We start from the raw sequence: 12,023 nt of genomic DNA, 5'->3' as shown, positions 1-12,023 counted from the left end.
GTGAAGTTAAGCTCTTGCTTGCAAAGATTGTGTGGTGTCAAGGCTTTGAGAGAACCCATGGGCAGACAGAATTGAAAGAAAACTTCAGTTAAGGGGCTGTTGAAAGAACACTGAGCAGAACATATTAGCGAAATCTATAACAGAAATTTTACCAGTTGCTGATGAGATGGAGTCAGTAATTTCAATGATATTGTGTATGGGGGTTTCAGTAGGAGCCACAGCATTATTGCAGGAGTCTACTCTAAGGAGCCACTTTTTCTTTCTGTTTAAGAACAAGCCAAATCAGACTGAATAAAGAAGCAGTGAGGATAATAGTGGGTTTTAATGCTTGAAATCTGTTTAATTTGCATTGGGCCATAACATATTAACCGCGGGAAGATCTATGGGGTCCTATTTTAGCAAGACGACTTGAAGTTCCAAAGACCAATTTAATTTTAACTTACTACTCTTTGGGTAACAGTAATGCCCATTCTGAGGTATTTCACTGTAATGAGTTCTACAGTAGTGAAGAATTTAGGCAAGACAATAGTTCTGATGGTCAAGCAGAGGCACATGTATTTGTACTCTATTTTATATTTTGTAAGTCCTTTAAGAGTATAAGAAGTACCTTGCTTAAATTTTGGAATCCCTGGGTATATCTGTATTTTGAGCCTTAGACTGAAGATTAAAACCATGAAGATTTGCCAGTGGGTACATTTTGACAGATATTAAGGTTAATTCAGATCCAAAGTTGTTGAGTACTGGCTTTGGCAGTACATATACTGAAACTGGATAGATACAGAGATTAGCATGGACCCTGTGCAAGGATGAATGTAAATATTTGAAGCATTCCATATTTAAAAAGAAAAAAAAAACACAAAGTTGTTGAGACACAAAAGTCAATCAGTAGCCTCTTATCTTTTGTTATATAAAATAATCTAGTAAATTTTGGATTAGGTCAAATTGATGACCACTGTTTCAGTTTTCTGTACCCAGGTTTCTATTTCTCTTTTATCCTTCTTTTCTGTTTTGAAATTGTTGTTGTTATTGGATATACTTCGGACAAATTCTTCTCTACCTTGCTCATATATATGAGCTTATTCCTCCAGATATCCTCAAATTACTATCTCCAGGGTTTGTAGTCTCTCCAATGGCAATGGTTGCTTCATAGGATTGAAGCTGCACTTATTTGGGGTTTGAATTAACCTCTTCATTGTGCCACAGGGGTGACATGAGTGATTTTCTCTATAATCTTGTGGATCAAGATCTTTGTTGTAACAGAACATAGACAGCAGCAGCAGAAGTATATTTACAGATCCTAATGAGCCTTGTGCTCTTAGATATACAGATTTCAACATTCCAGATAATGACTGCAGTTTTTTTCTCTCTATTTTTTTAAAATTCGTTAGTGACTGCTGTTTCACAAGTGACCAGCTGATGTGCCCATATGTTGCAATAGGGTACAGGCCTTTGAGCACATTACAGAACAGAGGTCAAAACTTGGCTGAGACACACAATGAATTGGTAACAGGTCAGACTCTTTCCCCTAAACCTATTGTCAATGAGTTTTATTCTAAATACACAGATATTTCCAGGTTGAGATGAATAACTCAGGGCCACTAACGAGGGCCCCAAGCATGTACGACTGTCCTTCCAAAACCAAATACTGAAAATTCTGACTTAGGTCAGATAAATATATAATAAAGTTTCTACAGAGCTCAATGAATGTAGCTCAGTACAGCAAAACTCAAGCACAAGTTTGCCAGAAAGAAGTGGAGCCATGCTACACACCATGCTTAGTGGCTTCTAATCAGTTAGTAGAAAGATTTATTATTTACATATGGAGCTATTTGGGGATAGCCTCCCAAGCAGATTTCAAAAATTGTTTGAGAAAGGAAGGAAAGGAGGCTGACTCAGAATTTTCATTGTGTTTAGGGAGTGTGTCAGGGTGGGGGGATTCTCCACATGGGCAGGAGCTTGTGTGGTTTAATCTCCCAAAGTAACAAATGAAAAAATCATCAGCCTTTCTCTTTTTTTTGTTTTTTTTTTTAATGATTTTTTATTATATTATGTTAGTCACCATACAGTACATCCCCGGTTTCCGATGTAAGGCTGGCACGTATTGCATGGTGCACTGGGTGTTATACGCATCAGCCTTTCTTATCAGGTTGCCCAGAAGGGAACAGGGAAGTGCTTAAAGCCTGATAGATCAAGCAGACAAAAAAATCACTAAGGTATAGCTAATGTTAAGAATATTATCAACCAAATTGATCTAATTGACATAGGCAGAATACTTCCCCCAACAGTAGAATACACATTCTTCTCATACTTACATGTAACATTTACATTCTTGTCTCCCAAAAAACCCCAACAAATCACAAAAACCTGAATTCATATGAAGTATGACTTCAGATAGTAATTGCAATTAAATAAACTAGAAATCAGTGACAGAAAGATAGCTAGTAAATACAATTCTAAATAATATATGAGTCAAAAGGAAGTTTGAGGGGAAATTTAAAAATATACTCAAATGAAAATGAAAAACAGCTTATCAAAATTTGTGGGATGCAGCAAAAACAGTACTTAGAAATTTATATCAATAAAAGCATGTATAAGAAAAAAAGAAAGATCTAAAAATCAGTAACTTAGGCTTCCACCTTAGGAAATTAGAGAAAGAAGAAGAATTTAAGTATAAAATAAGTAGAAGGAAAATATAATAATAATAATAAAGAACCACAAAACAAATAAATTGAAAACAAGGAAACAAAAGCAACAAAACTGAAGGCTGCTTCTTTAAAAAGATAAATAAAATTGATAAGCACTTAGGCTCTGACCAAGGGGGGGAAAAAAAGACATTATCAATGTTAGAAGGAATGGTCATCACTATGACCTCATAGACAATAAAAGAAAATAGTATGAATGTCTATCACAAATTTGGTAACTTAGATGAACTTTATTAATCTCTATAACACACAACTATGAAAATTTACACAATCATAGATCAATAATTTGAATAGGCCTATATCAATTATAGTAATTGGATCAATATTAATGATCCCCCAAAAGAAAGCAACATAACCTAAGTTTCACTGGTGTATTTTACCAGGTATTTAAAGAAGAAATAATACCAAATTTTATGTGATCCTTCCCGAGGTGGGGAGGGGGCAGGAGAGGGACAAAGCAAAGGGTCACTTTCTAATGTATTTTATGAGGGATGCATTACTCTATTACCAAGACTGTATAAAGCCATTACAACAAGGAGAATAACAAACCAATATCCATTATGAACATAGATGCAAAAATTCTCCACAAAATATTACCAAAATGAAATCAATAATATGTAAAAAAGATATATATATACACAATGTATACAGCGTCAACAAAGAATAAATAAGTGGGATTTATTTAAGATATTCAAGGCTGGCTCAACATTCAAAAATTAACCAAGAGGATCAACTATGTCAAAACTAAAAGAGGAAAACTGTTGGATCATGCTCATTGGTAAAGAAAAGGGAAAAAAGAAAAACTCCCAAATTCAGGACCTAGACTCCCTGCTGGCAACATGAGATATTCTGCAGACATGCTCCCAGTGAGAAGTATTTTAGAAAATAACCACTTAGAATCTGTAGCAATGGTTCCAAGATCATACAGCAAATGAAGACACATTTACTCAAGAAAATTTCCTTAAAGCTCAGTAGAAGAAGGGAGAGTGTATGGCATCTAAATCATGATATGATCCCTGCCAGCTTCCAGCCCAGCATGACAGAAACTCCACTGCAGATGAATGTAGCTGAGAACACGGGGCTCCTTCTTCCCTGATCTCTAGGTCAGAAGGGTGCAATGTTTCCCAGGAGGCACAGGACAATAGCAATTCTCAGTCTGCCCCAGTGATTTCTTGCAGAGGCTGAATTCAGGTGAGTGGAGCTGAGAGGTAAGGGTTCCCTTTCTGCCACCTCCCACTCATTGGTTGCAGGCTCCACTTTGGGTGTAGCATGTTGAGAAAGGCCCTGATAACCCTAGCACAAGTTAATTTGTAAAGCAGAGGATCCACACTGGGAGAGACAAGACCAGAGTTTACTGAACCCCAAGCGCACACTCTGCCGAGTATCCAGCTCAACCGCATGGGTTTCAAGCAGAGAGAAGCATGCCACTGTCCGCGCTGCCAGTTCTAGAGCCATGGCTCAAAGATTTTGCCCAGGGGGAGGCAAGCCAAAGATTTTCCCAAAAGAATCAATTTCATTTGCAACAGAATGTTTGTAAATTCAAGCTTAAGATGATATAAAAAATTATTAGAGATTGTAGTGAAAAACAATTTAGGAAGAAACTAGTAGATATATTAGAGACATAAGGTAACCCCCAAACGAGCTATTTACCACAGGGAATCAAAGAAAGAGAAGCTGAAGGAGAGGCCTCCCGAGGTCAGAACAAATCTTAAACACTGGCCTCAAAATTGAGCCCTAATTTAGTTCATTCATTTTGTGGAACAAAATATCCCAGGGCATTATGAAAACAATAGAGGAATAATCCTGCAAAATGAATGGAGTTTAACAGTTGGGTGTCCTGAGGAAAACAGAGAGGCAAAGAAAACCCTACAAATACCACTATTGTCTCAAGTTAACTGTATACATTCCCAAGGCTGCACCCACCAAGTGGCAGCATTAGAGGCTTCACACAGCAAGGAAGAATCTGACTTTATTTATTTATTTTTAATATTAAATGTGCTTTTTATTTTTTTAAAATATTTTATTCATTTATTTGAGAGAGAGAGAAAGAATGTGAAAGAGAGACAGCACAAGCAGGGGAAGGTGGGAGGGAGAGGGAGAGGGAGAAGCAGACTCCCCACAGAGCAGGGAGCCTGAGGTGGGGCTTGATCCCAGAATCCTGGGATCATGACCTGAGCTGAAGGCAGACGCTCAACCAAGTGAGCCTCCCAGGTGCCCTGAATCAGACTTTATTAAAGCAAGCAATCAAGTGACTGAGCAAGTAAAGAATGAACAATAACAAGCCGTGGAGGGGGGAGTTAGAGAACAGTACTCAGAGTTGTTACAATATATTATCTAAAAAGTCCAATCCCTTACAAAATATTATGAGACATGCAGAAAAAAGGGGAAGTGTAACACATACATGAGGGGAAAAGAAGGCAACAGAAACTGCCAATGAGAACTACTAGATGGTGGATGTAATAGACAAACACTTTGAAGTAGCCATTATAAATATGTTCAAAGAACTAAAAAAAAAAAAAGCGTGCCTAAAAAAGGAAAGGGAAGTGTGATGATAATGGCTCAGCAAATAGAGAATATCAACAGAGAGATAGAAACATATATACATACATATATCCAAATGGAAAATTCACAATAACTGAAATTAAAATTCACTAAGGGACTCAACAGTAGATTTAAACAGGCAGAAGTAAACATTAGCAACTTGAAGACAGATTGACAGAGATTATGAGATCTGAACAGAGAAAAAAAGAAGGAATAAAAATAAACAATCTCAGCAAAAAGTGGGGCTCCATGAATCATAACAACATAGCAACATACACTAATGGGAGTGCCAGAAAAGAGGTGAGAGAAAGGAGCTGAGGAAACACTCAAAGAAATAATGGGGGAAAATGTTGCCAGATTTGAAGAAAACCTTTAAGCTACACATTGAAGAAGCTTGAAAAACTCCAAGTAGGAGAAACACAAAAGGATCCAAAACTTGTATCATAATAAAAATAATGAAAGCCAATGACAAGGAGAATATCTTAAAAGCAGCAAAAAGAAAAATAAGTCATCACTTAGAAGGAAGCTTCAAAAACACTAAGAGTTTATGACTTATCATAAATAATGGATGGAGAAAGCAGTGGGATAGTATATTCAAAGTGCTCAAAGGGAAAAAAAAAAGAAAAGAAAAACGAACCTGGAGCCAAGAAGTCTGTATCAGTCTTCTATGGCTGCCAGAACAATGTACTGCAGACTGAGTGGTTTAAACAACAGAGATTACTTTCTCACAGAGTTCTAGAGGCCAGAGTGCAAGATCAAGGTTCTGGCAGATTCAGCTTCTGGGGAAGGTTCACTTTTTGGCTTGCAGATGGTCCCCTTCTCAATAAGTTTTCACATATATTTTCCTCATTGCATGTATGAAAAGAAAAAAAAAGCAATAGAGAATTCTTCCTCTTCTTACAAGATCAGAAGTCCTATGGAATTGGGCCCCACTTTATGACCTCACTGAACCTTAATTACCTCTTAAAGATTTAATCTCCAGAAATAGTCACATTGGAAGTTAGGGCTTTAACATATAAATGTTGAAGGGATACAATTAAGTCTATAGCAAATCCTATATTCTGCAAGCTTTATCTTAAAAATAAAAGTAAAGTAAAGACATTCCCAGATAATAAAAACAAAAAAATTGTTGCAAGAAGAACCAGCTTTCAAGAAATACTAAACGGAGTTCTTCAGGCTGAAAGCAAGTAACCCATACAGTAACTGGAAACTACATGAAGAAAAAGAGCACCAGTGAAGGTAATTTTGTAATTTTAAAAGACAGTATGAGTGCATATTTCCTTGCTTTTGTTCTAAGTGATTTTATAAACAATTATATAAAACAATGTGTATATAGTTACATTGTTAAGCCTATAACATATAAAAATGTAAAGAATTTGCCAATAACAGCACTAGGGACCAGGGTGGGAGCAAAGATCTCAGGGCTAAGGAAATAGTTCCAATTGTAACTTGAAGCCACAGAAAGAATGAATAGAAACAGGAATAAGACTAAGAAGGCTAATATGAGAAAAGCTATTAAATATATACTTGCTATCCTTTCCTCTCTCAGCTTGCTAAAAGACATAAAATTGTTTAAATAATTATAACAATGAATTATTGAGTTTATGACATATGTATAATGTAGCATACATAATAATACATCTTATCGCTTCCCAAAGTAAGGAAAAAGAAGTTAAGCTATATAGGAATAACGTATCTGAATCTCATTGTAAATAGCTTAATATATAGTAAAAAAATGAAGTAAATTTTAGTAAGTTAAAGTGTATATGGCAAGCCTTACAGCAGTCACTAAGGAAAAGAATAATTTAGTACAATAAAATGAAAAAAATTTAAGAAATTAGAAAATGTTACATTAATTTTCACTTAATGCAAAAGAAAGCTGTAAAAGAGAAATAAAGAAAAAATAAAAGATGGCCCATATAAAAAAACAAAAGGATAAATGGCAGGTATATCTATGTATACTAATAGTGTCAAATATGAACAGGTTAAAGAATCCATTAAAGCCAGAGATTATCAGACTGAAAAAAACAAAACAAAACAAGACAAGCTTCAACTAAAAGGATGGAAAAAATGTATATTATGCAAATAACAACTATAAGAAACCTGGAGTGGCTATACCAATATTAGACAAAATAGACTTTAAAACAAAAACATAGGGGCGCCTGGGTGGCACAGCGGTTGAGCATCTGCCTTCGGCTTAGGGCGTGATCCTGGCGTTATGGGATCGAGCCCGACATCAGGCTCCTCCGCTATGAGCCCGCTTCGTCCTCTCCCATTCCCTCTGCTTGTGTTCCCTCTCTCGCTGGCTGTCTCTATCTCTGTCGAATAAATAAATAAAATCTTTAAAAAAAAATAAAACAAAAAACAAAAACATAATTGTAGATACAGAGGTGGAAATATAAGAGCCAAAACTATAAAAATCTTAGGGGTAAATCTTTATGACCTTTTATTTGTCAACAGAGTCTTAGGTGTGACATCAAAAGCCAACCCACAAAAGAAAATTGGATTGTTTAACTTCATCAAAATTAAAAAACTGTTATGCTTAAAAATATGCCATTGAGAAAGTGAAAAGACAACCCACAGAATGGGAGAAAATATTTGCAAATCATATATTTGATAAAAAATGTGTGTCCAGAATAATGCTTACAACCTAATAATAAAAAATCAAACAAAAAATTAAAAATGGGCAGATGATTTGAATAGACATTTCTCTAAAGAAGATATGCATATAGCCAATAAGCACATCTCTAACCAACATCATTGGTTAGAGAAATGCAAATAGATATCACAATGAGATAAATCTTCACACCCAGTAGGGTGAATGTAATCATAAAAATTAGATAATTGTTGATGGGAATGTGGTGATATTGGAACCCTCATAAACTGCTGGCGGTAATGTAAAAGAGTACAGTCACTTAAAAAAACAGACTATAAGTTTTCCAGAAAATTAAAAATAATTTCAATTTTTGATGGAAATTTGTCTCCAGGGATATACCCAATAAAAATAAAAATATATGTCCAATGAAAACTTGTACACAAATGTTCATCACAGCATTATAATGGCTAATATGTGGAAAATAACTCCAAATGTCCATCAACTGATGAACCAATAAACAAAATGTGGTATATCAATGCAATGGAACACTATTTGGCCTCCAAAATGAATAAATTATGTATATATGATGCTACTTGTATGAAATTTAAAACATAATGTTAAGTGAACAAGCCAGTCACAAAATACCACATAGTATACGATTCCATGTGTATGAAATGTTGATATTTGGTAAATAATGAAAAAGAAAATAGATTACTGATTTCTTAGGGGGCTGGGGCAAAAGGAGTGTGAGAGGTAATTACTAAAGGGTGTAAGTTTTCTTGAAGAGATGATGGAAAGGTCCTACAAGTGATGGGATGATAGCTCCAAATGCTGTGCAAATACTAGAAGCTATTGAATTGTACCTTTCAAATGGGTGAATATATATTGGATTTTTCTCAACTTGGAAAAATCCTAGAGCTAGCATCTAACTAATGGTTTGAAACTGGGAGCAAGACTGGGAACAAGAATGTACTCTCTTATTCAACATTATTCCCAAAGCCTTCACTAGGGCAATACACAAGAAAAGTAAATCAATTGCATTCAGATTGAAAAGGAAGATATGTATCAGTCCTTATAAGCTGACAACATTTTTGTCTATATAGAAAATCTCAAAGTATTAACAAAAAACTGTTGAACTAATAGGCAAATATAGCAAGATAGCAGGATATAAGGTTTATATGCAAAACTTAATTGCTTTTCTGTATCCTAGCAATGAACAATTGGATTTTGAAGTTTAAAAACATACCATTTATAATAGTACACTAAAAAAATTATGTCTAAATCTAACAAAATATGTACATGATATATATGTAGAAAAGTACAAAACTTTGAGGAAAGAAATTTAAAATGATCTAAATACAGTGTTCATGCATTGGAAAACTCAAAATTGTTAAATATCAAATTTTCTTAAGCACTTGAACTATAGACTCAATGCAATACCAAAATCTCTACAAGACATTTTTAGATATGAATAAACTGATTCCAAATTTTTGGAAAGGCAAAAACTTAGAATAGCCAATACAATACTACAGAAAAACAAAGTTCATGGACTAATGCAACCTGATTTCCACACTTATCATAAAACTATAGTTATCAAGACAGTTACCAAAAGAAGGGAGAGAATAGACATAGATCAAAGAGAAGAGAAAACCACAATTAAACCCACACAAATATATTCAAATGACCTTAGAAAAAGAAATGAAGGCCATTCAATGGATGTTTATATAATCCCCCCTCCAAAATGAACCGAAACACAGATCTTACATCCTTCAGAAAGTTAACTCAAAGAGGATCATCTATCTTAATGCAAAATGTAAAATACAAAACTCCCAGAAGACAAAAGAAGAGAAAATTTGTGAGGTTTGGGGTTTTATAATGAATTCCTTGATAAAACGCTAACTGCATGTTCCATGATAGATGAAAAGAAATAAAAAGGAAAATACACACACACACACACACACACACGACTTAATTGTTCATAGAGCAATTTTAGGTTTATAACAAAACAGCAGAAGATCCATAGGTTTCCCATATGCCCACAGCCCTACCTGTCACCAACATGCAAAGCTCCCCTCATAATCAACATCACCCACCAGGATGGTACATTTGTTAAAATTGATAAGACTACATTGACACATCATAATCACCAAAAATCCTTAGTTTACCTTTGGGTTCACTCTTAGTGTTGTACATTCTATGGGTTTGGACAGAAGTATAATGACGTATATCTACCATTATAACATGATACAAACCATTTTCACTGTCCTAAAAATCCCCTAAAAAAACAATTTTGAGTCTTCCAATTCTGCCTATTCATCTCCATTACTCTATTTGATTCAAATAAATGATACAATAAGCAAATGCAGAAAAGGAGACAAATCTATGCAGAATTCCAAATAATCGGTGTAGATACTTCAAGACCATGGAGCCATTCCTTGGTCCTTCCTACTCCTCAAGTGTAGCCTACACATAGTGACTTCCTTCCAGAGTACAGTGGGAAGGATATAAAATGCTGATTTTACAATGGAGAAATTTGACAAATACTTCTTCAGCCAGGTGATCATGTCCATAATCAGCAGGGATAACTCATGATGATTGGATGTACCCTTGAGATAATGTAACAATAATGGTACTTAATTTCTGTAGTTCTTTCTCCCAAAACATGTAACTCCAGTATATCTAATCATGAAAAAAAATTGGACAATTTCTCATTAAAAGACATTATATTAATATATTATAAATATTATGTATAAAATGCACAAAAATGAATAATAAAATATATACCCATTTTTTGAGTAATGAATTTCATACATATAGTAGATTAAAGGAGATCCACATTATCATGGTCATCCTGAGTTTGAAATATGTTAATTTTGTGGAGTTTGAATTCGAATCGCTCTTCACGTGCCTCAAGACAATGTATAATTTAAAAAATCCACTCTACATTTAAAAATTATTTATTTTCACACAAAAGTCATCTTGTCAGGCTCACTGACCAAGGTTGTTAGATTTTTGTTTTTTTGTTTTTTTTTTTAAACAAGAGACAAGAGGCAGCTTTATTGGGAGGAAAGCTGGGGTGAACTGGGGGTGGAAGGTTGGAAGGGCAGGAAGAAACCTTCCTGGAAGTGGGGTGGAGGGGTTGGTGTGGACTCATACTTTCAAATCAGACTGAAAACTCAGTTTGTCAACCACACCCATCTTGCGCAGCACTATGGCTAGAGCGTATGTGGCCCCCGGTGGCCAGTGGCAGACCACATGGTGATTTGATGTGGCCAGACACTCTAAGGGTTGATGTTGAGCTTCAGGCAACAGTGAAGCCCAGGCTCATTTATTCTTGGCACTCTGACATCTGCACTGACACCTGATGCTTCAGCTTGTGTCAGCACAGAAGCAGCTGAAAGAAGCACCTGTCATATCATCTGCACTTAGTGCCAGGCACATGTAGACCAGGTGCCCTGACACATTATGCAACCCTGGATGGTGAAGTGGTACAAGTTGCATGTATGGTTCAGCACCAGGCAGCACCACAGCAGCAAAATGAACATGAGCCACAGGCCCACACCCAGGCCCAAAGGAAGCCCTGTCTCCAACTTCTACACCTGCAGATGCCATGGGTCACTAAGATCAGGGCAAACTGATCACTATGTGTACCATGCCCACTGGAGATGTACAGAACACAACCTCAAAAATAGAAATGACGTGGCCCTTAGCAGAAAAAAATGGACTATTTTCAAAACAATGATTCTCCCCTTCACATTTAAATTGTTCAAAGGAATATAAGATAATAGATAAGTAGAAAGAATGTGAATTGTAGAATGCATTTTAATATAATAACATGACACTAGAGAGTTGGGGCTTCCTGAATAATTGAGTGAAGAGCCTAATGAGCCCTCTTCTTGGCAAAACAACCATTTAATTGGTGAAAATTATAAAAAAAAAATTATAGTCTTTGGAAATTATCCTAAAAACATACAGCTAATGGATATATATTTATTCAATTAAAATTAATGAGTATCTATAAGAACCGAGATTATCTCTGGCATTTGAGCCATATACACTTCCTTAACTCCAAGTTCTGTGTTATAGAAACTCTATGGCCCAAAATACTTGGTCTCCCTCACCTCTAGGAGGGTTGAGTCACCAGCATTTTTCATTCCTTTTGGCCCTGTGTTGCAGAAGCCCTA

The 12,023-nt window shown here is 35.5% G+C and overlaps 1 non-coding gene across 1 annotated transcript; it reads left to right on the top strand.

The window, feature by feature from the left end:
- Positions 1-737: 737 nt before the first annotated feature.
- LOC123786837 (U6 spliceosomal RNA) lies at positions 738-840 on the top strand. The gene has a single exon (XR_006778060.1). It is a non-coding gene; the product is annotated as a U6 spliceosomal RNA (small nuclear RNA).
- The last annotated feature ends 11,183 nt before the right edge of the window (positions 841-12,023 follow it).

Source organism: Ursus americanus, chromosome 9 (genome assembly GCF_024610735.1).
Source record: "Ursus americanus isolate L20-20 chromosome 9, mUrsAme1.1.p, whole genome shotgun sequence".
NCBI classification, from domain to species: Eukaryota; Metazoa; Chordata; class Mammalia; order Carnivora; family Ursidae; genus Ursus; species Ursus americanus.
Note: the sequence above shows the minus strand (reverse complement) of the source record. Positions and strands in the feature narration are given on the sequence as shown.